We start from the raw sequence: 26,514 nt of genomic DNA on the forward strand, positions 1-26,514 counted from the left end.
GTACTAATGGATTTCCTATTGAGAACAAACCTACAATTCCTGAAATAAACTTCATATTGTCAGTGTATTGCTTTCTTGCTGTGATATTATATATATATATTTTTAATTAATATTCACGTATGATATTGGCCTATTATTTTATTATTATTTGGTGCTACCACAGTTTCATTTTATTTCAACCATGTAATAAAAAGAGTAAGTTTCCCTTCATTTTCTATTCTCTGGAACAACTTCTGTAGCATTGCAGTAATCTGGTTTTGGAGGAATAGCAGAATTTCCTTCTGAATCAACTTGGGTCTGATGTTTTATATAGATCTTTTTATTTTTATATAAGTTTATTTATATATTTTGAGAGAGATAGAGAGTGTGAGCAGGGAAGAGGCAGAGAGGGAGAGAGAGAATCACAAGTAGACTCCATTCTGTCAGCACAGAGCCTGAGGCAGGGCTTGATCTCACAAACCGTGACATAATGACTTGTGCCAAAATCAGAAGTCAGACTCTTAACCTACTGAGCCACCCAGGCACCTCTGTGGTGTGTGATGGTTCCTTTTTATTAAATGTTTTTAATGTTTTATTTATTTTTAAGAGAGAGAATGAAAGATAGAGCTTGGGCAGGGAGGGGCAGAGAGAGAGGGAGACACAGAATCCAAAGCAGGCTCCAGGCTCTGAGCTGTCAGCAGAGAGCCCAATGTAGGGTTCGAATTCATGAACCCTGAGATCATGACCTGAGCTGAAGTTGGACACTTAAATGAGTAAGCCACCCAGTCGCCCCCAAATTTTTTTTAATGTTTATTTTTGAGAGAGAGAGAGACAAAACATGAGTGGGAGATGGGCAGAGAGAGAGGCAGACACAGATTCAGAGCAACTCCAGTTTAGGAACCCTGAGATCATGACCTAAGGCAAAGTCAGAAGCTTAACCGATTGAGCCACCCAGACACCCCTAGATAGTTCTTTAATAAAGTTTTCTTCAGGGGAAATTGGTCTGTTTAAACTGTCTATCTCTAATGAAGTAGATTTTGACAAATATTATATCTTTTAAATTATCCATTTAATCTAGAATTTTCAATTTAATTTACTTTGCAGAGGTCTGCAAAGTAGTGTCATAATTTAATTCCTAATGTGTTTTAAGGATTATATCACCCATGTATATCTTTGCCTTCTCAACATCACTTTTTTTTATTGATTAGTTTAGCTCTATGGCTTTCCTATTTTGTTAATTTTTTCAAAAAATCTAACAGGATTGGAGTGCCTGGGTGGCTCAGTGGGTTGGGCATCTGACTTGGGCTTAGGTCATGATCTTGCCTTTCCCAAGTTCCAGCCCCACGTCGGGCTCTGTGCTGACAGCTCAGAGCTTGGAGCCTGTTTCAGATTCTGTGTCTCCCTCTCTCTCGGCCCCTCCTCCTTCCCCCACCTCTCAAAAATAAATAAACGTTAAAAATTTAAAAAAATCTAACAGGTTTTGAGTTATTATATTTATACTTTTCAAAGTGTAGATAGTGTTTTCTACCTTATAAATTTCTTTCTTCCAGAAAAATAAAATTTGGGGTGAAAAAAGAGCACTTTACTCCCAACAAAACTCAAGGGTATTACTTCATTCAGCACGAAATAGTCATAAGCATTTACTCCTTATTCTTCTCACCTGTGGTTTTTGGGAGTTGCTGCCTCTGAATGGACATACTAGATTAAAGTAAATTAATTTGCCATCATTGGCAGTCAACATTTATATATTGGCAATTTTATATGCTTTAAATTTTGGATGATATAAATCACTTTTGAACAGGTGGTCTTGATGCCTCAAAGAACAGTTTCACACATCATAGAAGGAGGTGCCCTGTTTGGTTTGTTGTTAGATATTTTTGTTCGGTGAATCAGAGTTTGAGAAAGAAAGACAAAGGAGAAGGATTAGAGTGTTTTACTTAGATTTTTTTCCCTGAAGAATTGTTTTTAATGTGGAAACTGGGTACAATGAGAAAAAATATATAGTTTTATTTTGAAGATGATTTTCTTAATCCAGACCCATATGCCTTAGTGAAAACTGCTACTATATTCAAGACAGTATCTATTCCTTCATACTAGATCCTTTTAATATGTATTTATTCTGATAAAGAGAGAGAGAGAGAGAGAGAGCACATGCAAGTTGAGGAGAGGCAGAGAGAGAGGGAGAGAGAATCCCAAGCTCTGTGCTGTCAGCGCAGAGCCTGACATGGGGCTCGATCCCAGGAGTTGTGAGATCATGGCTTGAGCTGAAATCAAGAGTTGGCTGCTTAACCAACTGAGCCATCCGGGACACCCCTCTTTCATACTCGATTTTTTGTGATATTTGATTTTTACAGTAATTCATTAGCAAGTTGAGAGAAACTGTATCTAATTTATGCCTATTTGCCTGACAAAAGTGAAATTCATATCACCTATAAGAATAAGAGAAGGCTGGCACTACAGTTGGCTTAGCAGCTGCATATCTAGAACTGCCTGCTGTTCACGGGGTAAAAAAAAACATAAGGAAATTTATAGAAAAAGAAAAATTTCCCACAAATAGCTCTGGGGCCTGGAACAATAAATTTGGTTGCCTACATTGTTCAGAAAATCTTGAGAAGCCCTCTATCTTTGCCATAGAATAGTGTACTAGTATGCTTTGTGCAGTTGTTACCAGTAATTTGGAAGGAAACTCCCTTCTATTGGATGTATGATCCATATTGATGTCATTTGAGATTTTCAGAAAGTTGTTTAGATAACTATCTCAGCAAAAATGATTATTTTTATTTGTAATACATTCATCATTATGTTAGGGGAAAGGTAGTCATTTGTAGATGATCAATAGTGTGGCATTTACTTATTTCTTATACTACCTTGAGTTTCTGAATTCTCATAGTATTAGTACATATTGATCACAATTATTAATAACATTGGAAATTAAATTTATTTATATGCCTCAAATTCAAAGTAACAAACATCCATCCTTCAAATATAAAGTTAGTGGGGGGATCATATTAAAAAGTATATGAAATACAGAAACATATGTGTCTAGGGAATTTTATTTTACCCTAAGCTAGTATCAATCTAGAAATATGTTTTATAGTATATATAATTATACTTTGCTACTATTTCATATTTGGCCAGTGTTCAGGTAATGAAGATATTTTGCTTTTTATGACTCTAGAGATCCATTTTGAAAATGGAATTGACTCTTTAAAATGAAGAGTTCTTTTAAAATGAAATAGCAGAAAAAGTATAGAAATTCAGAACACAGGAAACAAACTCATAAAGTCCCATTTTATTTAGAAAGCCCTACATTTTATTTTCAAAGTCTCTTTCTTTCCTCTGAATAAAAGGAAGTAATTTACAATACTCAATATAATGTAGTGTTCCAAATGGCCAAATGTCACAGGCAATACTCTACCTCATAAACAAAAGTGCACCATAATTGTCCTTGGAAGTTGGAAGTGAAAACATAACATCATAACAAAGAAAAATTCATTATCTTGTCCACAGACTTGATAATGTTAATGTATCTCAATTGTGTTTAAACCATAAATAAAGTACAATTCTGCCGGGTTAACTTCCTTAGGTTTAACTAAATGATTCAGGAAGAAAGCAGCTTCAATTTGATTAAGAAATTTGTTTGGATTACACAATGTAATATAACTGTGATGATATATATTTTTAATTTTTCAACTAAAACTTTGTTTTGACATGATGGAAAAACTAGTCTTAGTATAAAATAAAAATAAGGGGGTTCCGGAAGATGGCGGCGTAGGAGGACGCGGGGCTCACAGCGCGTCAGGCCGATCACTTAGATTCCACCTACACCTGCCTAAAGAACCCAGAAAACCGCCAGAGGATTAGCAGAAGGGAGTCTCAGGAGTCAAGCGCAGACTAGAGGCCCACGGAAGAGGGTAGGAAGGGCGGCGAGGCGGTGCGCGCTCCACGGACTGGCGGGAGGGAGCCGGGGTGGAGGGGCGGCTCGCCGGCCAAGCAGAGCCCCCGAGTCTGGCTGGCAAAAGCGGAGGGACCGGACAGACTGTGTTCCGACAGCAAGCGCGACTTAGCGTCTGGGAGGTCATAAGTTAACAGCTCTGCGCGGAAAGCGGTAAGGCTGGAAGACAAAGGGAGGGAGAGCTGCTGAGCCCCCGGACGGCAGAGCTCAGCTTGGCGGGGAACAAAGGCGCCAGCGACATCTCCCCCGCCCATCCCCCAGCCAAAATCCCAAAGGGAACCAGTTCCTGCCAGGGAACTTGCTCGCTCCGCGCAAACACCCAACTCTGTGCTTCTGCGGAGCCAAACCTCCGGCAGCGGATCTGACTCCATCCCGCTGCCACAGGGCTCCTCCTGAAGTGGATCACCTAAGGAGAAGCGAGCTAAGCCTGCCCCTCCAGCCCCCGTGCACCTTGCCTACCCACCCCAGCTAATACGCCAGATCCCCAGCAACACAAGCCTAGCAGTGTGCAAGTAGCCCAGACGGGACACGCCACCCCACAGTGAATCCCGCCCCTAGGAGAGGGGAAGAGAAGGCACACACCATTCTGACTGTGGCCCCAGCAGTGGGCTGGGGCAGACATCGGGTCGGACTGCGGCCCCGCCCACCAACTCCAGTTATACACCACAGCACAGGAGAAGTGCCCTGCAGGTCCTCACCACTCCAAGGACTATCCAAAATGACCAAACGGAAGAATTCCCCTCAGAAGAATCTCCAGGAAATAACAACAGCTAATGAACTGATCAAAAAGGATTTAAATAATATAACAGAAAGTGAATTTAGAATAATAGTCATAAAATTAATCGCTGGGCTTGAAAACAGTATACAGGACAGCAGAGAATCTCTTGCCATAAAGATCGAGGGACTAAGGAACAGTCACGAGGAGTTGAAAAACGCTTTAAACGAAATGCAAAACAAAATGGAAACCACAATGGCTCGGCTTGAAGAGGCAGAGGAGAGAATAGGTGAACTAGAAGATAAAGTTACGGAGAAAGAGGAAGCTGAAAGAAAGAGAGATAAAAAAATCCAGGAGTATGAGGGGAAAATTAGAGAACTAAGTGATACACTAAAAAAAAATAATATACGCATAATTGGTATCCCAGAGGAGGAAGAGAGAGGGAAAGATGCTGAAGGGGTACTTGAACAAATTATAGCTGAGAACTTCCCTGAACTGGGGAAGGAAAAAGGCATTGAAATCCAAGAGGCACAGAGAACTCCCTTCAGACGTAACTTGAATCGATCTTCTGCACGACATATCATAGTGAAACTGGCAAAATACAAGGATAAAGAGAAAATTCTGAAAGCAGCAAGGGATAAACGTGCCCTCACATATAAAGGGAGACCTATAAGACTTGTGACTGATCTCTCCTTTGAAACTTGGCAGGCCAGAAAGGCTTGGCACGATATCTACAGTGTGCTAAACAGAAAAAATATGCACCCGAGAATCCTTTATCCAGCAAGTCTGTCATTTAGAATAGAAGGAGAGATAAAGGTTTTCCCAAACAAAAACTGAAGGAATTTGTCACCACGAAACCAGCCCTACAAGAGATCCTAAGGGGGATCCTGTGAGACAAAGTACCAGAGACATCACTACAAACATAAAACATACAGACATCACAATGACTCTAAACCCATATCTTTCTATAATAACATTGAATGTAAATGGATTAAATGCGCCAACTAAAAGACATAGGGTATCAGAATGGATAAAAAAACAAGACCCATCTATTTGCTGTCTACAAGAGACTCATTTTAGACCTGAGGACACCTTTAGATTGAGAGTGAGGGGATGGAAGCCCCTCATTTATTTATCATGCTACTGGAAGCCAAAAGAAAGCTGGAGTAGCCATACTTATATCAGACAAACTAGACTTTAAATTAAAGGCTGTAACAAGAGATGAAGAAGGGCATTATATAATAATCACAGGGTCTATCCACCAGGAAGAGCTAACTATTATAAATGTCTATGCGCCAAATACCCGAGCCCCCAGATATATAAAACAATTACTCATAAACATAAGCAACCTTATTGATAAGAATGTGGTCATTGCAGGGGACTTTAACACCCCACTTACAGAAATGGATAGATCATCTAGACACACAGTCAATAAAGAAACAAGGGCCCTGAATGATACATTGGATCAGATGGACTTGACAGATATATTTAGAACTCTGCATCCCAAAGCAACAGAATATACTTTCTTCTCGAGTGCACATGGAACATTCTCCAAGATAGATCATATACTGGGTCACAAAACAGCCCTTCATAAGTTTACAAGAATTGAAATTATACCATGCATACTTTCAGACCACAATGCTATGAAGCTTGAAATCAACCACAGGAAAAAGTCTGGAAAACCTCCAAAAGCATGGAGGTTAAAGAACACCCTACTAACGAATGAGTGGGTCAACCAGGCAATTAGAGAAGAAATTAAAATATATATGGAAACAAACGAAAATGAAAATACAACAATCCAAACGCTTTGGGATGCAGCGAAGGCAGTCCTGAGAGGAAAATACATTGCAATCCAGGCCTATCTCAAGAAACAAGAAAAATCCCAAATACAAAATCTAACAGCACACCTAAAGGAAATAGAAGCAGAACAGCAAAGGCAGCCTAAACCCAGCAGAAGAAGAGAAATAATAAAGATCAGAGCAGAAATAAACAATATAGAATCTAAAAAAACTGTAGAGCAGATCAACGAAACCAAGAGTTGGTTTTTTGAAAAAATAAACAAAATTGACAAACCTCTAGCCAGGCTTCTCAAAAAGAAAAGGGAGATGACCCAAATAGATAAAATCATGAATGAAAATGGAATGATTACAACCAATCCCTCAGAGATACAAACAATTATCAGGGAATACTATGAAAAATTATATGCCAGCAAATTGGACAACCTGGAAGAAATGGACAAATTTCTAAACACCCACACTCTTCCAAAACTCAATCAGGAGGAAATAGAAAGCTTGAACAGACCCATAACCAGCGAAGAAATTGAATCGGTTATCAAAAATCTCCCAACAAATAAGAGTCCAGGACCAGATGGCTTCCCAGGGGAGTTCTACCAGACATTTAAAGCAGAGGTAATACCTATCCTTCTCAAGCTATTCCAAGAAATAGAAAGGGAAGGAAAACTTCCAGACTCATTCTATGAAGCCAGTATTACTTTGATTCCTAAACCAGACAGAGACCCAGTAAAAAAAGAGAACTACAGGCCAATATCCCTGATGAATATGGATGCAAAAATTCTCAATAAGATACTAGCAAATCGAATTCAACGGCATATAAAAAGAATTATTCACCATGATCAAGTGGGATTCATTCCTGGGATGCAGGGCTGGTTCAACATTCGCAAATCGATCAACGTGATACATCACATTAACAAAAAAAAAGAGAAGAACCATATGATCCTGTCAATCGATGCAGAAAAGGCCTTTGACAAAATCCAGCACCCTTTCTTAATAAAAACCCTTGAGAAAGTCGGGATAGAAGGAACATACTTAAAGATCGTAAAGGCCATTTATGAAAAGCCCACAGCTAACATCATCCTCAACGGGGAAAAACTGAGAGCTTTTTCCCTGAGATCAGGAACACGACAGGGATGCCCACTGTCACCGCTGTTGTTCAATATAGTGCTGGAAGTTCTAGCATCAGCAATCAGACAACAAAAGGAAATCAAAGGCATCCAAATTGGCAAAGATGAAGTCAAGCTTTCGCTTTTTGCAGATGACATGATATTATACATGGAAAATCCGATAGACTCCACCAAAAGTCTGCTAGAACTGATACATGAATTCAGCAAAGTTGCAGGATACAAAATCAATGTGCAGAAATCAGTTGCATTCTTATACACTAACAATGAAGCAACAGAAAGACAAATGAAGAAACTGATCCCATTCACAATTGCACCAAGAAGCATAAAATACCTAGGAATAAATCTAACCAAAGATGTAAAAGATCTGTATGCTGAAAACTATAGAAAGCTTATGCAGGTAATTGAAGAAGATATAAAGAAATGGAGAGACATTCCCTGCTCATGGATTGGAAGAATAAATATTGTCAAAATGTCAATACTACCCAAAGCTATCTACACATTCAATGCAATCCCAATCAAAATTGCACCAGCATTCTTCTCGAAACTAGAACAAGCAATCCTAAAATTCATATGGAACCACAAAAGGCCCCGAATAGCCAAAGTAATTTTGAAGAAGAAGACCAAAGCAGGAGGCATCACAATCCCAGACTTTAGCCTCTACTACAAAGCTGTCATCATCAAGACAGCATGGTATTGGCATAAAAACAGACACATACACCAATGGAATAGAATAGAAACCCCAGAACTAGACCCACAAACGTATGGCCAACTCATCTTTGACAAAGCAGGAAAGAACATCCAATGGAAAAAAGACAGTCTCTTTAACAAATGGTGCTGGGAGAACTGGACAGCAACATGCAGAAGGCTGAAACTAGACCACTTTCTCACACCATTCACAAAAATAAACTCAAAATGGATAAAGGACCTGAATGTGAGACAGGAAACCATCAAAACCTTAGAGGAGAAAGCAGGAAAAGACCTCTCTGACCTCAGCCATAGCAATCTCTTACTCGGCACATCCCCAAAGGCAAGGGAATTAAAAGCAAAAGTGAATTACTGGGACCTTATGAAGATAAAAAGCTTCTGCACAGCAAAGGAAACAACCAACAAAACTAAAAGGCAGCCAACGGAATGGGAAAAGATATTTGCAAATGACACATCGGACAAAGGGCTAGTATCCAAAATCTATAAAGAGCTCATCAAACTCCACACCCGAAAAACAAATAACCCAGTGAAGAAATGGGCAGAAAACATGAATAGACACTTCTCTAAAGAAGACATCCGGATGGCCAACAGGCACATGAAAAGATGCTCAACGTCGCTCCTTATCAGGGAAATACAAATCAAAACCACACTCAGATACCACCTCACGCCAGTCAGAGTGGCCAAAATGAAGAAATCAGGAGACTATAGATGCTGGAGAGGATGTGGAGAAACAGGAACCCTCTTGCACTGTTGGTGGGAATGCAAATTGGTGCAGCTGCTCTGGAAAGCAGTGTGGAGGTTCCTCAGAAAATTAAAAATAGACCTACCCTATGACCCAGCAATAGCACTGCTAGGAATTTATCCAAGGGATACAGGAGTACTGATGCATAGGGGCACCTGTACCCCAATGTTTATAGCGGCACTCTCAACAATAGCCAAATTATGGAAAGAGCCTAAATGTCCATCAACTGATGAATGGATAAAGAAATTGTGGTTTATATACACAATGGAATACTACGTGGCAATGAGAAAAAATGAAATATGGCCTTTTGTAGCAACATGGATGGAACTGGAGAGTGTGATGCTAAGTGAAATAAGCCATACAGAGAAAGACAGATACCATATGGTTTCACTCTTATGTGGATCCTGAGAAACATAACAGAAACCCATGGGGGAGGGGAAGGAAAGAAAAAAAAAAAAAAAGAGGTTAGAGTGGGAGAGAGCCAAAGCATAAGAGACTGTTAAAAACTGAGAACAAACTGAGGGTTGATGGGGGGTGGGAGGGTGGGTGATGGGTATTGAGGAGGGCACCTTTTGGGATGAGCACTGGGTGTTGTATGGAAACCAATTTGACAGTAAATTTCATATATTAAAAAATAAAAAAAAGTAAAATAAAATAAAATAAAATAAAAATAAAATGAGTGAAATGACAGCAAAAATAAGAAAGGAAGAAAGAAAAGAATGATAATGCCAGATAGTATAAAATATTTTCCAGATATCACATTTACATATTTTCCCTTTCCAACTTTTTGAGGATGCATGATAGTTCAATCTTTTTTAAACAGCCCAAACTGCTACTAAGATTATGTAATATGTCCTTCCCTTATTTTGTTGTCTCAGATAACTTTTCGTGTTTTCTAATTTTCAAGCTTAGTAATCCACTATAAAGGTGAAACAAAATGACTGAAGATAATAGTATTAACAGTACATATGAAAGAAAGTTATTGGAGGTTAATGCACCAAGGCATGGAAAATGGATACTTCTTCACTTTGCTGGAAAGATGAAGTCCTTGCCAATAAGCTTTAAACAATGTGAATGGTGTTTGAGAAAGTTGGTCATTAAGATTTTCTATAGTCAGTATGTGAAATTTCATCCATATAGAGACACTTCGGTGACTGTGCAAGAAATGGTAAAAATAACCATCAATGAAACATATTCTCATTATCATCTACTGTGCTTCAAATCATTGGCTTAATGATATATTGAAAAATCTTTTTGTAGGAAGGTTTCATTGAGGTCTCATTTCTCCATAATAATTTGGTACAGAGTTACTGAGTTCATCCTAGTCCACTGCCTTCAATTCCCTGTCTTTCTGTCCTGTGTTTTCTACTCTAGTGGAAAAATGGAAGCTCTGAGATAGGTCACAGAAGAATTAATATTAATTAATATTGCATTAATATTGCAGAAGGAAATGTTTGTCAAATGATGACATTTGCATTGATTTGAGAAATGTAATAATAATTAAAATGTGGAGAACAATTTCTCTTTGAAAGTTACATTGATATTTTAAAAACACATTTTATTTTGAAGCCACTAGGAATCATATTTCAACGGGACTACTTTTTTTATAAATGTTGTTTTTCCTTTTAATTTTTGTGTTAGATGGTAATGTGCAACAGACATAGCTCACTGAATTAGATAACCAGATTCCTCTGAAAGGGGTTCATTAGGTAAGTTAATATTCCAGGTAACCCATAGAATGAGCTTTGCAGGTATCCCTCTGTGAACCAATTATACCTTTTCTGTTATAAAATGTGTCACTGTGGAACGTGATGACTCCGTTGAATTTATCATAAGTTGTATTGCAAATTCTGTTGGCGTCAGGCAAATTAGGTGATTTTAATTTCTGTTTTATCCCTCTCTATACTAATGTGAAAATAATGGTATTTCATATGGGTATTGTGAGGTTTAGTTAAAATTTATGGAGAGTTTTATTCCAAGCGTATAAAGTTATGCATGGGAGTGCTGTTTGTTCATATTGCTGCTATGCTGTCCAATAGGTAAGGAGAATCAGGACATCATATTTTATACAGGAAACTGTGGTTTAGAAAAAAAAATGTTTTTAATGAATTAGGGGTCTTGGAGGTGAGTCCTTATGATCTTATGAGTTGAGCCATGGAACAACTTCCCTGGGCATGTATGTGTTAAAACCTACCCGGAACCTCAGTTTTTCTTTTGTAAAGCTGACAAAGTAGCATTGACTGTACATAGTTACTATAAATTACAAATGCAGCAGTGTTTGTAAGTTAAATATTTAAATGACTATTAAAATGTTGAAATAGGGGCACGTGGGTGGCTCAGTCAGTTAAGTGTCCGACTCTTGGGTTTGGGTCAGGTCCTGATCTCATAGTTTCTGAGTTTGAGCCCCAATCGGGCTCTGTGGTGAGAGTGCAGAGCCTGCTTGGGATTCTCTTCCTCTCTCTCTCTTTCTGCCCCTCCCCTGCTTGCTCTATCTCTCTCCCTCTCAAAATAAATAAATAAACTTAAAAAAAAAAAGATGTTGAAATACTGGAGGGCTACATAGTTGAGGAATATACAGGAGTCCAACCCAAGAAAGGATGGTGTGATGGCTCGGCAGGATGCATGCATATACTTTCAAGGCAATGTGTCTGTGATAAATAATCTGATTTATAGGAAAATGAGAAGGGTTAAGAATGTAGGCCATTGTCAGAGCCACAGAAATTGCCTAGATCCTCGCAACTCAAAGAGCAGTCCATGGATCAGAAGCATCAGCAATAATTGGGAGCTTGTTAGAATTTCAGACTCTTATGCCCCGTCCCAGACATACCAAATCAGAACATGCATTTTAGCAAAATGCTGAAGTGATTCATTTATACATTAAATTTTTAGAAGTATTGGCTTTGACATTGTGATGTAGCCTCGGAATGCCTGGGCTTGATATAACCCCTTGAAATTAATAACTAAATGCACATGGGAAGACTGAGCCAATAAGACCTGGTAGTATTTTAGAATTCTATTCTCTTCTATCCTTAGATCTTCCTACCTGCAAATCTCCTCAAGCATAGACCCATTTACTGGCCCCTATATATCGTAACCAGTATATCTAGATAACTAAGTCACAGGATTTAGGTTCTTTATGAAAACAGGGATCTCAGATAAGACTTATATTTGGCCCTACTGCCTTTTTTTTTCTTTTTTTAAATTCTTATGCAGGGAGACTAGCCACCTTGGTTGCTGCCTTCCAACTACTCAAAAGGCATTTAAAATTCTCAGAGAAGGCATTGGAGATACCTGCCAGACAAGGGCATATATTCAGGGCATAAGAAACTTATAAGGTACGGATTCAAAGGCCCCAAATACCCAAAGGCTGATTCTCTAGGAATCTGCATTTTAACAATGAACTGTACTTTGTTCTTTTATAGACATCTTCATTGTATCCAGCTTTACCCAAACCTGTAAATTTGCCTATTAAGGAATTGACTGAATAGGAATTGACTATTATCAGAAATTGATTTCACTGTGAGCATGCATTAGGGACTACTGTTTAGGGCAGAGTTTTTTATTGAGGTCCACGGACCACGTGCATCAGAAATACCTAGAGTGCAGGGCACCTGGGTGGCTCAGTTGGTTAAGTGTCCAAATTTGGCTTGGGTCATGATCTCACTGCTCATGAGTTCAAGCCCTGCATCAGGCTCTGTGCTGACAACTCGGAGCCTGGAGCCTGCTTTGGATTCTGTGTCTGCCCTGCTCATGCTCTCTCTCTCTCTCTCAAATATAAAATAAAACATTTAAAAAAAAGTTAAAAAAAAAAAGAAATACCTGGAGTGCTTGTCAAAATTTCATTTTCCTTGGCCATACCCAACAAACCAGTTTTGCTGGATGATACAGCATTGTTTCTGGTTCTCCAGGAATGCCTGATACACAACTCAGCCTTGTAACCACTTCTTTAGGGCCTTAGTTTTTGTTTTTTTTTTAATATGAAATTTATTGTCAAATTGGTTTCCATACAACACCCAGTGCTCATCCCAACAGGTGCCCTCCTCAATACCCCTTACCCACCCTCCCTTCCCTCCCACCCCCCCATCAACCCACAGTTTGTTCTCAGTTTTTAAGAGTCTCTTATGTTTTGACTCCTTCCCTCTCTAATCTTTTTTTTTTTCCTTCCCCCCCCCCCATGGTCTTCTGTTGAGTTTCTCAGGATCCACATAGTAGTGAAAACATATGGTATCTGTCTTTCTCTGTATGACTTATTTCACTTAGCATAACACTCTCTAGTTCCATCCACATTGCTACAAAAGTCCATATTTCATTCTTTCTTATTGCCGCGTAGTATTCCATTATGTATATAAACCATAATTTCTTTATCCATTCATCAGTTGATGGACATTTAGGCTCTTTCCATAATTTGTCTAGGGCCTTAGTTCTTAACCCTAGTTGTGTATTAGAATCACCTGAAGACCTTTTTCAAGATCCCCCTACTTGGGTCCCGGACCTAGTGCTTCTGATTTAATTGGTGGCAGGAGGAGGACTGGGTAGCCATCAGAATAGAATGTCCTACAGTGATTCTAACCAGTGTTCTAGCTAGTATAGCCTACAGCTGGTGATCATAAGTCTTTTTTCATGAAAAATATTAAGGTCAACATTGGTTCTTTGCCATTGAAGGGGTTCAGAACAAGCCTCCTCAAAATGTGCACCTTTGACATATGGATTATTTTGAGCTGAAATCAGTCAAGACCTGAAATCAGTCAAGACCTAAATCAGTCAAGATTATTTTGAGCTGAAATCAGCAAGAGTCTCAGGAAGAGCTTTTACCTCCCCTTTAACCCTTAACCACATAAAAGAATTTAGGTAGAGGGCCTGGTCCAGGAAAAAGAGCTGTCACCAGAGATCACTACAGGCGTGGTAAGCTGGGGAAATGCTCAGCAGGATCTGGGTATCAAATTCCTCTCTGCGTCCCATTGTCTCTGTATGGTGTAGCAAACATTTGTTACCAAACATTTGTTCTCCCATCTTCCTGTGAATTGTCTTCCTCTCTTTTGAAGTCTCAGATCCCTTCTTAGCTCAGGATGGCATGTAAGTCTCAACTGCCTGACTGCCTGTGGGTCTCATATTCTTATGGGGCTGCCATACATACATAATTAAATTAGTTTCTCCTGTTAATCTGTCTTACACTAATTTAATTAGCAGACCAGCCAAAAGAACCTAGAAGGGTAGAAAAAAATTTTTTTTTCTTCCTCTGTGCCATCCTGAGTAAGGGCACTTTCTATACCTGAAACCCCTCCCTGTCTCCCGAAAGCTAAATAGAGTCTATCATTGTAATTGCAGACTAGTAAAAAAAAAAAAAAATGCCCATATTCAAATCAGAAAGAGAAAGATTCCCAGACCTATTCGCACAGATCTTGCTTTTGGATTCATTATCCTTCGCCACTGTTCCTTGTCTTCACAGGATTGTTACTGTATTTCATTTTGGGGAAATGGAGCATATTCCAAGCAGAGGAAATGGTGCAATAAGTGTAGTCTTCAGCAAAATGTCATAAGTGACTTCTTTTAATTCATGAAGCAGGTCATGAATAATAGTAGGAAGATGTGAGAATCTGATTCTATTTCTCTCCAGGTAATTTTAGTAATCATATCATGTAGCTTCTTTGTCAAAAGAAAACAGGCAGAATTATCATTATAACTAGAACAGGTGCATTTTGATGGATAGCTATCATAGTAAAAAAAAACCCACACACACAGTGTTTAAATCACAAAGGTTATAAATAAAGTAAGGGCTATACTGGAGGTTGACATAAAAAGGAACTCTAGTTTATCCTTTTGTAAAGTAAAAAAGGAAATTGGCTCCTATTTTTTCAAATATACATTTTAGTAGATTGTTGGTCTACAAAGAAAGATATTCGTTTACTTAGCCTCAATAATTTCACATAACGTGTTAAGCAAAAGAGCACTTAGAAATACAATAGCACTCACTTATTTGTTTATATGTGAGAAGACAAATGCCATGAGAGATTCCATTACCTTTTTCACACTGTAGTTAGAGGCAAGTGCAGAATAGGAATTGAAAGTGTCCTAACTTCTAGCCAGTGTTCTTCCCTCTCCTCCACCCCACTTAGTCTTTGAAAGGATAAAAGGACTTAAGTGTAAGAATTTGAACATTTAGATTCATACCATGAAAGCACGTTTTTTAAAGGTATGATTGATTTTTCAGGTGCAAAAGATCACTAATGCATGAGCATTTAAATATCAAAATTGGATGCAATAATACTTTTCATTGAAGACTTAAAATGACCTGTGCTTTTAATGTTAATACTTTTCAAATATCTACTAATAGGTAAGCCAATTAATGCAGAATGAATACTTAGCACCATCATTTAAATAATGTACATGTTGGATGCACTTATTATCAGTCTTTTCCCCTTCATTCTCAAACTGCCTAAGAGGTTTGCATCTGGTAATTTGTCCTAGTCACATGTTGCTTTTATAATGCAGTGTATAAACAGAGCAGTAGGATTTAAAGCCAAGTTCATCTCAAAAAGTAAATTCTAGGGGCGCCTGGGTGGCTTAGTTGGTTAAGTGGCTGACTTCACTCAGGTCATGATCTCATAGTTTGTGAGTTCGAGCCCTACATTGGGCTCTATGCTGACAGCTCAGAGCCTGGAGCCTGCTTCAGATTCTGTATCTCCCTCTCTCTTTGCCCCTCCCGCCGCCCTCTCATTCTCTTTCTGTCTCTGTCTCTCTCTCTCTCTCTCTCTCAAAAATAAATACACATTAAAAAAATTTTTTTTTTTTTTAAATAAAATCTATGGTCAAAAGAAACTGTAAGTTTGATGAAGACAAACAGAGGCTTGGCAAATTACCTAAGCTCTCTTCTCATATACTAATTTATAAAATATGACTTACAATAACTACTTCATTGGGTGTATTGTTTGGATTTTATTAGGTACTTCTTAAAAGCCCAGAATGTGGTACACAAGAGGCTATATTCTTATGACATATTAGATTTCTCCTCTTTCTCATTCCCTTTTTAAAAGATAATTTGGGTAAAGATTCAATATTTACATTTTAAAGATCCTTTCAAATTATCAAGGGAAAATTTTGTAGGTAATTGCTTTTGATATGTTTTTTGGAGAAAAAGAAACATAGTATCTTGACTAGTCTGGTAGAATAGGATTAAAAAATTATTGATGCAAATAATTATATTACAGTAAGTGTTTTAAATTCTACATGAAGTTTTATCAATAATCACTTAATCCTGACATTTTACATTTATATAAGTAAAACCTTGTTTGAAATAAAACCTGTCAAGGAAAAGTAAAGTGCTTTCTCATAGAAGTTGGACATTTGTGATAAATTGGATAAGAAAATTGAGTCTGATTCAGAATACTAGTTGTGAGAAGTTGGGAGACATTATGGATTCCCGTGGACCAAATGTTGTCACAAAAACAGGCCAAGACTCAAAAAGAAGGCAATGTACCCAGAAATATATTTAGTCTTTAGACAATTAATTATCCAATAAAAAGATAGAAAAATAATCACCTCGCTGGTCTTACTAGACTAATTTTTTGACCTTTGCACACTTGCAGATTTAACATTTCCCCCCATTATTTGTGACAAGCACATTTAGCTAGTGAGTAAACCTAACTACCTGCCCAGCAACTGAAATGCCACATAGCTTTTTGGTTCTGTATGCATAATTTTATTGCTATCATGCTTATGTTGTGATTGTAAAACAAACTTAAAAATTCATTTTTAAAAAAGTACACTCAAAAGAAATACAACTGACATTGATGTTAGGAGTAAAAATAAAATGAAGAGTGCTAACAAACCGTTAGCCACACAATATGCCTAATAGCAAATATTCACTAATACAGAGATTTGCAAAGATATCCCTTGTTTATATATATTCTGGGGTGGGCACTCCCCCCACCCATGCTTTGAATCCTCCATGGAGTAGAAGGAGACCTAGTCTCCTCCCTACTCAAAGTTCTTAAGGAGGGTGTCCATGGGGAGAAAAATCTTTTAGTTATCATCCAACGTCTCTAAACAAGTAGAGCAAGCAAATGTAGGCAGATTGGTGGGAACAAAATAAAGAGCCAGCCAGAGTCTTAGAAACAAACCCCCACCCCTGGGCCACAACCCAGGTGCAAGAGATTCTGCATGGATGGGAAGGAGGCCACAGCCCCCAAGAATGTCAGCCAGAGGACAATGGATGATGTCTGCATCTTTGTTGGGGCTTGCTGGGCTGTGGAGAATATGTACTGGTATGGGTGGGGGCACATGTCCCTAGGGCAGAGCTGGGATACTTGCCCCAGATGGTTCTGATCTCTCCCTGGATAGGAGGGGATGGATGGGGCAGCACCTTCCCCAGTGCCTCTCCCCACCCCAAATTTCCTCTCCTTAAAAACTATGTGGGGAGATAGAGGGACAGTTGTGTGTGCTTCCCCCCACCCCCCACACACACCCTTTTTGCCTTCAACACTGGCATATTACTGACACAAAGACTTTTTTCTTTCATTTGAAAATTTTTCCTGCAAGCTTCACAAAAAGCACTTCTTGGCTCTGCTCTCTCTGGAAAGCCTTGAGCCACCCAGGGACACTCAGTCCTTGTGGGGCTGAAAGGATCCAACAGTGTGGGCAGACACTATTCCCTTAGGATCTAACCCCTTCCCTCTTCAGAGAAGAGGGGATCCACAGGGAGACCTTGCCCCCATAAAGTGATGAAGGAACACTTACTGACCACTATGGGGCCTGCACTCAAGATCTGGGCCCAGATGAATGCCAGCTAGATGTAGTGGTTTTCAGACAATGGAAGGGGCAGCACTGAACCTCTTTGTGGCTTCAGGTCATCAGTGGGGCAGACCCTCACCCAGGCCCATCTCTCCACAGGTGGCCAAGAACCTGAGTCATGTCTCTACACAGCCAGCTTCCCAGTGTCTTTGCCACCGAAGCCACCAATGCCACAGACCCCAGAGCAGGAGCTTATCTTGGGGAAACAACCCCTGTCTCCAGCAACAGCCACTTCCATTTATGGTGGGGGGCACTCCCTACTGGCTGAGCCTCCCCCAAGAAAGAGAATGGGTCCATATCTGTGCTTCCAGGTACAGTAGACCCCTCCCAGCCTCTGCTGAGCTGGTGGGTGGGAGGCTCAGATCCCAAACCTCTTCAGTGCTAGCCACTCAGATGCAAAGGCCCCTCCTTTCCTTTTGGTTTTGGACGCAAAAAGGATATTTTGAAAAGAAAAAAAAAAAAACCACACGTAATTTAAGAGGAAAGGGACAAGTTTCCAAAGATTTTCTGGGGGTCACTGTAGGCGAAGAGATGGGAGGAAGAACCAAGCTGTCTTTGGCCATGACCAGTGTCTCCTTCTGAAAAGGGGGCTGCTCTTTGTGAGGTTTTCAGCATCCTGATACCAGGCAAGGAGTCAGGGTAGAGCCCCACTCTGGGTCAGATTCCCCCCACAAGGCTGATGTATTTAATCCAACACTATGGGATGCAGTGGTAGGCAGGCTTCATGATTATGGTTTCCATCCCCAAGGCAGCTGCTCCAGGGATTGGCAAAGCTCTTAGTACTTTCTGGTCTTTTATGCTATAAAAATAAAGCCCTGCCCACCATCTACTGCCCTTTCCCTACTTCATCGGTGTTGACTTCAGGGTCTCTGGGCTCAGGGCAAGCCAGGAAGCTGCATGCCTGGCTGCCTGTGGGGTGGAAACACTGCAGAGCAGCCCCTGCAGGCCCCAGGCAGGAAGCTTTCAGTCCTCTGAGAGATGTAGATCCGCCAACTTGTCTTTGGGCCCCTGGGCCAGATACCATAGCTCTCTGGGGTCCAGTCACACCTCTGTATCTGGGCTTCCATCCTCTGAGAAGCTGACTTCTCAGCAGCTACTGCTGCCATCCTCCTGCTACCTCCTCCACCACTCCTGCTGAGCTCTCAGAAACCCAGCTGTCCCTCCCTCTCTGGAAAGTCCCTGGTATTGTCCTCTTTGCCACTTTCCAGGTCAAAGAGTTCCTCGAATTCCCCCCTGTCCTCCACCTTCTTCTGTTTATTTCTGGGAAGTTCAAGTCTTCCAGCCGCTATTTGTCATCCTCTTGAGCAGCATGTGGCACTGCTTGCAGGGGGTTGGGCGGGGGTGGGGGGAAGGTCAGATAGTAGAGCATTGAGCTGCTGACATGCTGGAAGACAACCGCTGCTACTGTCGCCTTTGCCACACAGGCCACCAGCTGTATGACTGAGCGCTGGTAAGCCCTTGCTGTCCAGTTGAAGCTTTCCCCCAGGGAGGCGGGACAGCTGCGGCACCCTGCCACTGTCCTTTGGAGCCCTTCAAAACAGTAGCTTCTAGGGGCACCCAAATTCTCTGATGTAGGAGGTGATCAGAGCATTGAACACGGCACTGTCGGGGACCAGGAATTTCCTGGCCTGAGCACCTTACTGGTCTCTTTGGGTGCTCAGAACGTCTGCGTAACTTCGTGGAACAGCTTTGGAGTAAGGTGTAGCTTTGCCAACTGCTGCCATCTCTCGACCATGGCGTGGGTCACCGAGGGCAGAACCAGTCATCTTCCCCTTCTGTCCTCTGGGGACTCTGTCCTTGTCCTCCTCATCCTTCTCCTCAGTGACTTCTCCCAGCCTGTTTGGCAGGGAATGAAACTACTCCTCATCATCCTCAGAGCTGCCCAGGTGGCTGAGGTGAAACCGGCTGTGGTCATTCTCCTGCAGGAACTTGTAGAACTCAGGATCTTTGCCCTTCAGCCAAGATACCTGGTACTTGAGCTCAGAGGCACTGTCTTTTTTATATTTATTTTCTTATGTTTATTTATTTTTGAGAGAGACTAAGCCTGAGTGGAGAAGGGACAGAGAGAGGAGACACACAATCCGGAGCAGGCTCCAGGCTCTAAGCTGTCAGCACAGAGCCCAATGTGGGGCTTAAACTCACGAACTGTGAGATCATGACCTGAGCCGAAGTCTGTCCTTTAACCGACTGAGCCACCCAGGTGCCCCTCAGAGGCGCTGTCTTTATGCTACCGTGGCTCCGAACAGTTCAGTGCCGCCTGGATCTGCCCTGTAGGGGCTCATTTCTCTCCCCACATGGCTGGGGCGTTCTGGCATCCTGGGTCCTCCCACAGCCCCGCCCATCGCCTTCTGCGACTGCGCTGAGCCGATGGGCCCCGCCTGCCTGCAGCGCGCGCCGCACTTCCGGCGGGTCCGCCCACTTCCCGTGCAGAAGGAAGGGTGAGGGAGCCAGGGTGGTAGAGAATGTCGTGAAATACAGACTCTAGAGCAAAGTTATTTAAGGTCGTGGGCTGGAGGAGGCCTTTTGGCTCGGACCTGAGCAGAAGCTTTGTAGGTTTGTAAGACTCTAATTCTTAGATACATACAAGCAACTAGTTCCTAGGTAATTTTGGTTAGGTTACAACTCAGTTGTAGTCTCCTCCGTTTTGAAATGCAGTTTCTGCTTTGCCTTGAGAAACAGGACATTTGGTGTCTTGACAAACATTCAGACACCTTACTTTCTTATTACCAAATTTTAGGAATTATTTGCACATATCTTGTCCTTTATATTTACTACAAATAAAATGTTTGTACATTTTCTCTTTGCCTATTGCTTATTTGAAAAAAAAAAAAATTCCAGTTATAGCAGAGGCTTACCCTGTCTCACAAGTGTCAGGCACTGAATTATTAATTTAAAATAACTATTTTGAAAGCAGAACAAAGTAGTTACCCATCTTTTTCTCCCTCCTGAACTCTGGTTGGCCAGGGCTTTTTCTATCTCTGTTTTTATTATCTGTTTCTTTCTTATTTATTATTAATGATTAAATAATAAAGGCTGTTGGGACAATTTGTTTCATTTTTTATGTTGTTGTTGGAAGTAAAGAATGTAAAAAATCAAAATTACATAAGCCTCAGTTTTACCTCAATTCCTAATGTAGTTTTTATAGTAAAGGGAATATAATCATGTATATTTTAAACATAGTTTTCATAGTTCATGGCATATGATCAGGTATATTTTTATGAATGCTATGTGGGGTTTTAAATGTACCTACTCATAGATATTTTATAATATTTTTATCATTTCAGCAGAGCAATATGCTGCTATTCTACAGAACACTACGCCAGTTTCCTTCACTGAAGGGGTTTTCTGGAAATTAAGGTAGACTGACTTTGTTTTGTCTACTGTGTTATATCCCATTGCTAATAAAATATCCAAATTATCAGAGGTAAGAGTTATGGATGCTACTTTTAGGTGATTACAGAAATTAAGAAAATACAAGAAAGTCAGGAATAAAAGAAACAAGAAAGATCTATTAGCAACCTCTTTTGATATCTTACTTTAATTCTTTTTATTCTTTTTTTAAAAATGGTGTACCTAATCATTCTCTTTTTGGACAAAATGGTTGTTTATAGTTTTCAGATGTTGGAGTATAATATTTAAAAATTAAAAGTATTTTGAAGGAATATCTTCTAAATCTATCATAACCCCCTTTGCCCTCTTGTACAGAAAATAGAAAGCACTGTTTTACCTTTTGTTGCTAAGTCTGTATCATCACCTAAAATGAATTACTATCTGCAGCAATGCCCTCAGTAGTCATTGAGATATGTAGACTTGCTTAACTTTTGCACAAAGGGGCAATCCTTTTTCTGAGTATGTTTACGTGGATGTGTTTGAGTTTTAACGTAGAAATATTGTATGTGTATTCCATAGATTTCTCCTGAAATATACCATTTGGTCCCTCCAACATACATCAAAATATTAATTTCTGGTCCTTCAGCTAGTAGGGATATGGGGTTATTATCCATAAATTGATATTTTCAATCTCTAAAATCTTTTTATACATGAAAAAATAGTTTTTTATCTAGAACTGTTTTGCCTAATAAGTACATAATTGGTAGTGTTTTCTGTCTGTGCACAAATGTATCACTCATGTCTTCAGATAATGCAGGTCATTATTCTTCTTGGTGCCAAACGTAATCAGATAACCTGAGCTTTGTTTTTTAGAGATAAAATATTACATTAGCTATAGGACGTTAACAAGAAAAACAATGCAGCTGTAGACTGGAATGCCTCTGATAACTCAATTTTTGAATGTATTATGCTAATACTGCCAAGCAGATGTTACAGCTTTGTGGCCGTTTTATATGAGCTGCTGGAGGAAACACTGAGGATGGTTTTTAAATCAATAAAGTATATGATAGTAATGATGAGGAGAGAATATCCATTCCATTCTGGTAACTTTTAAATGATACTCCCACTGGCAATGGCTGGGGGTATCTGTTAGGAAGGTATTTTTACTTTTAAGTTAACCAACAAAGATTCTTTCTGATCCAACAAGGAGCTGGGTATGATATTTTATTCTTTGAAAAACTCCAGGGGCACTGATATGGAGGTTTGAGCATTTCACAAATTATTACACACGTTTGGTAAAACCAATTCTCACTTAGTTTAGTGTTAAGAAGGAAAGTATTGCTCTGGGCACATCTAATGACCTTCCCACTGTAGACAAGGCTGGCTACTCTGTGCACAGGATATAATTGGATAAAAGGATTCAGACTCTTGAACCCCCTCATTATAACCTTGTTTTATAGATCCTAAGACTCTAGCCGCTTCAACAAAGTGTCAGGTTTTCTCAGTTAGGTGACTGATAGTGTAAAATCACTCCATACATTTCATGGGTTTTTTTGGTTTGTTTGTTTCTTATTGTTGTAGTTATTTTTAAATATATTTGCCCTGTGATTTCACAAAAGACATTTAAATTTTTCCATGTGACATTGATTTCATAGTAATGGTAGTGACTTAGCTGTCTTTATGTGCTATACATTTCTCAAGCAGTTACTGTGTGACTAGATAGTATGATAATTGATGAGAGAGTGAGAAATTGAAGACAATTTTCAAATTTCTTGCATTGTCATCTTGAAATGCTGCGTATGGTAAAATATCAATTTAGGCAGGAGGAAACATGAAATTAAAAAATTACCATTTGGCACCACAATAATAATTGTTTACACAAGAGTTATCAATAGCTACTCAATTGACAGGATGGAAGGTTTATAAGAAACAGAGTATCTTCAATACTTTCCCACACGATACACCTTAATTGCAAACACAAAAACTGTCTCATGGGGAAACCGATCAGCTACCAATGTAACCAGGTGATCAAAATTACCTATACCAATAATAGGATAAATAGGTATCATGTGCCTCCTGAACCAAAAGCACGTCTACTCTGGTGTCCTGGCCAAAAATGTATAACTTGAATTATGCGATGACATCAGAGAAACTTTAATTTATTCTGTAAATAAAGTACCTGCACTCTTCAAAAATGTCAAAAGACATGATAAAAAAAAAAAAAAAGAAAGACCAATGAACTGTTTTAAAGACCAATGAGGAATGACGACTAAATGCAGCATGTGACCCTGTCTCGGATCCTGGATCAGAAATTTGTTTCTTTTGCTGTAAGGAACATTAGTAGGACCATTGAAATCTGAATAAGGAATGTAAATTAGATAGTAGTGCTGTTTTAATGTCAGTTTCCTGAATTGAATCATTGTATTGTGGTTATGTATGAGAATTTTGTGACTTCTGGGAATACTGAATACACTGAAGTATTTAAGGGGTAAAAGAGTATCATGTCTACAACTTATTTTTCCAGTGATTCAGATGATATGTGTGTATGTATGCACAAAGAAATAGGGGGCATGATGATACAAATGTCGACATTTTCATAGCTGTTATCTTTGTCCTTGCAACTCAAAGTGTGCGCCGTGGACCAGCAATATTGATACTATCTGGGCAGTAGTCAGACATGCAGAAGTTTTGCCCCTACTCAAGTCCTACTGTTTGAAAATCTGCATTTTAATAAGATCATCAGGTGATTGGTATATCACGAACTTTTGAGAAGCACTACTCTATATCATCTTCGTTATATGTATAATAAAGCTTGAGTCACAGAAGTGAGGTAGAACAGGAGTCTTAATATGCTTGGATATACCATCCTTGGAATATGTTTAAATGAGGGGTTTTACTATTATTATTATCCACTCATACAATATGTTAAAAATCGAAGGACCAAAAAACCCTTTAGAATCAGTATTTTTATCCTTTCCTTATCTCAAACTAGAATTCTCTACTGAAATCTGTAAGTCGGTTGTATAATCAGTGTAGAAAGTTATGATCAGTATTATTTTAAGTGAAATATGAAATGGAATAGAAAATAGGAAAGTTCATCACACAAGTTAGATAAATGTTGTGGTTACGCTGAAGAGGTAGAATGGCTCTCAAATTTGGTTCAGATGTGGAGACACGATGCCACACATGCACCAAGAAAGTGAAAAACTTACTACGTGACAGGCTTTCTGTGGAGAGCAGAGCAGCTCCCATGCAGGTAAAAAATGACTTGAGAAGCTCACAAAAGGAGAATGTTTTTTAATTTTTTATTTAATTTTTTATTTTAGAGAGAGAGCATGTGAGCAGGAGAGAGGGGTGGAGGGGGTGGGGGAGAGAGAGAGGGAGAATCTCAAGCAGGCTCCATGCCCAGTGCAGATCCCCACATGGGGCTTGATCCCACTACCCTGGGATGATGACCTGAGCCAAAATCAAAAGTTGGATGCTCAACCAACTGAGCTGCCCAGGCTCTCGCCCCATGTTTGAGGTTTTATGGTGGTTAGGGTGTGGAGATGTGGAAAAGATTCCCACAAGTAGCCAGAGCCTTGAGTGGTTTGGAAATTCCATACCTCTCTCTACCTCTCTTGGCTCTAAAGGAGGGAGCTTTCTTGTTTGCCCAGGTTTGAGGTAAGAGATAAAGGGGGAATGATGAGATATGAAAGCTGCCAGCTGTCAAGCATCAAAACTAGAATCACTCTCTTATTACAGTAAGCAGTACTTAATGAAACCTTTTTTTCAGTGTTAGGTGTGCAAGAATGCATGGACTATATTCTGCAAAAAATAGTATTTTCTGGTCAAAAAAGTTTGAAAGTTGGAAAGCCAGAAACCTAAAAGTTACTGAACAGGTTACATTAAATTGTAGATCAACTAAAGAATGTGCGTTCATAGATTCTCTCCCACCCCCAAGCTCATCACCAAGTTAAGTGCAGAAATGAATTTTAACTGTCTTACCCAGGCTCTTACTGTTTCCATATTCTTTTATTTCAGGGAATTTAAGAATTGGGATATTTAAAGCCCATTTTTTAAACACTCTTACTGCCTGCTAAGCCATTTGCTTCACCTGGACTACATTACTGAAGTTATTTCTTTTAATTTAACTTTGACATTTAGACCTTGTGCTCTAATCCCATCGTAGGTTTGGCTTTCCAAACTATCTTCTCGTGTAAAAACTTGAATCTCTCAGTCGTTCTGTTAATCTTTTGCATAGCATCTTACTTGGATACTTTATTCTTTTCTATTGTTCTGCATATTTTGGGGGTAGATTTTTTGAACTTTCAAAATCCACAAAAATAGGAATTCAAAATAACTTTATTTGTTTAACCAGCTGAAGTACTCCTATTTAGTTTACCCTGGTAGTGGTAAAATTTCCATAAAATACTTTATTGTCAAACAGAGTTTAATAAAAAAATATTTTATTTTGGTTAGCCTACAAATATATTTAGAATTTGTTTTACCCCATGACTCCTCCTGCTGACCCCTCTTCCCACCTCTTACTCAGATTATAGCATTACATGATGTTCTATGCATTAGGGTGCACTGGCTTTTACCTGATTATCTCCTTTAACCCAGAGTAACAGCTATGAGTTATGGTCACATGGCTACGATTTCCAGAGATATTCTAATATTCTGACATAAGAATTATTTAAATTAACTAATGTCTATTCTTGAGCTAAGTATACTTTTGAAATGTGTACAGTTTTCGCTTTTTCTTTTTTTTTTTTGCCATTTAAGTAATGCAATGAGATTATGCCAACCATACAAACATATATATATATATATATATATATATATGTATTTATATAGACACACACACAGCCATATCCTTTTGATAGATAGATGGAAAATGTTGACTAAAATGATATCACTTTTCACTGTTAATTGAACTGTGATCTCACTGTATAATAAGCTTCCATTTTCAAAAAGTATGCAGTGTGAGGTGGTTTTGGACACTGCATTTTAGATTAGAATGTGACTGAATATATAGTCTGTTGCCTTAAAAATCACAATTACCACCCTTTAAAAGAACAACATAAGTTGCTGCATAATCTAACACATGAGTGTCTTGTGAAGAAACAGTGTCTCAGGTGCATGATTTGGGTGTGATATTAAGAGACAGGGAGAGCAAAGACACATTTCTGTTTTGTTCCCCCACCCTTGGTTCTTCTAAAGTTTTTTATTAATAAATGGAGCATTTTCCTTTTCATGCTCTCTTTTCTATGCTTTTTCTCTTATTGTCACTTTTGCCTGTTAAATTTATTTTTATATTTTCTCTTTCTCTTGCTTCTTTTCCCTATCATTCTTTAATTGCTATAAAATCAAAAGATAATGCATGGTCTTGTGCAATA

The 26,514-nt window shown here is 39.2% G+C and overlaps 1 long non-coding RNA gene across 1 annotated transcript in view; it reads left to right on the forward strand.

The window, feature by feature from the left end:
• Positions 1-21,125: 21,125 nt before the first annotated feature.
• LOC122234299 overlaps positions 21,126-26,514 on the forward strand; it is an 83,356-nt gene continuing 77,967 nt past the window's right edge. Inside the window, exon 1 of the long non-coding RNA XR_006212066.1 lies at positions 21,126-21,160. This is a non-coding gene — a long non-coding RNA (uncharacterized LOC122234299). The remainder of the gene's footprint in view (positions 21,161-26,514) is intronic.

This window comes from Panthera tigris, chromosome A2 (genome assembly GCF_018350195.1).
Source record: "Panthera tigris isolate Pti1 chromosome A2, P.tigris_Pti1_mat1.1, whole genome shotgun sequence".
Taxonomy (NCBI): Eukaryota; Metazoa; Chordata; class Mammalia; order Carnivora; family Felidae; genus Panthera; species Panthera tigris.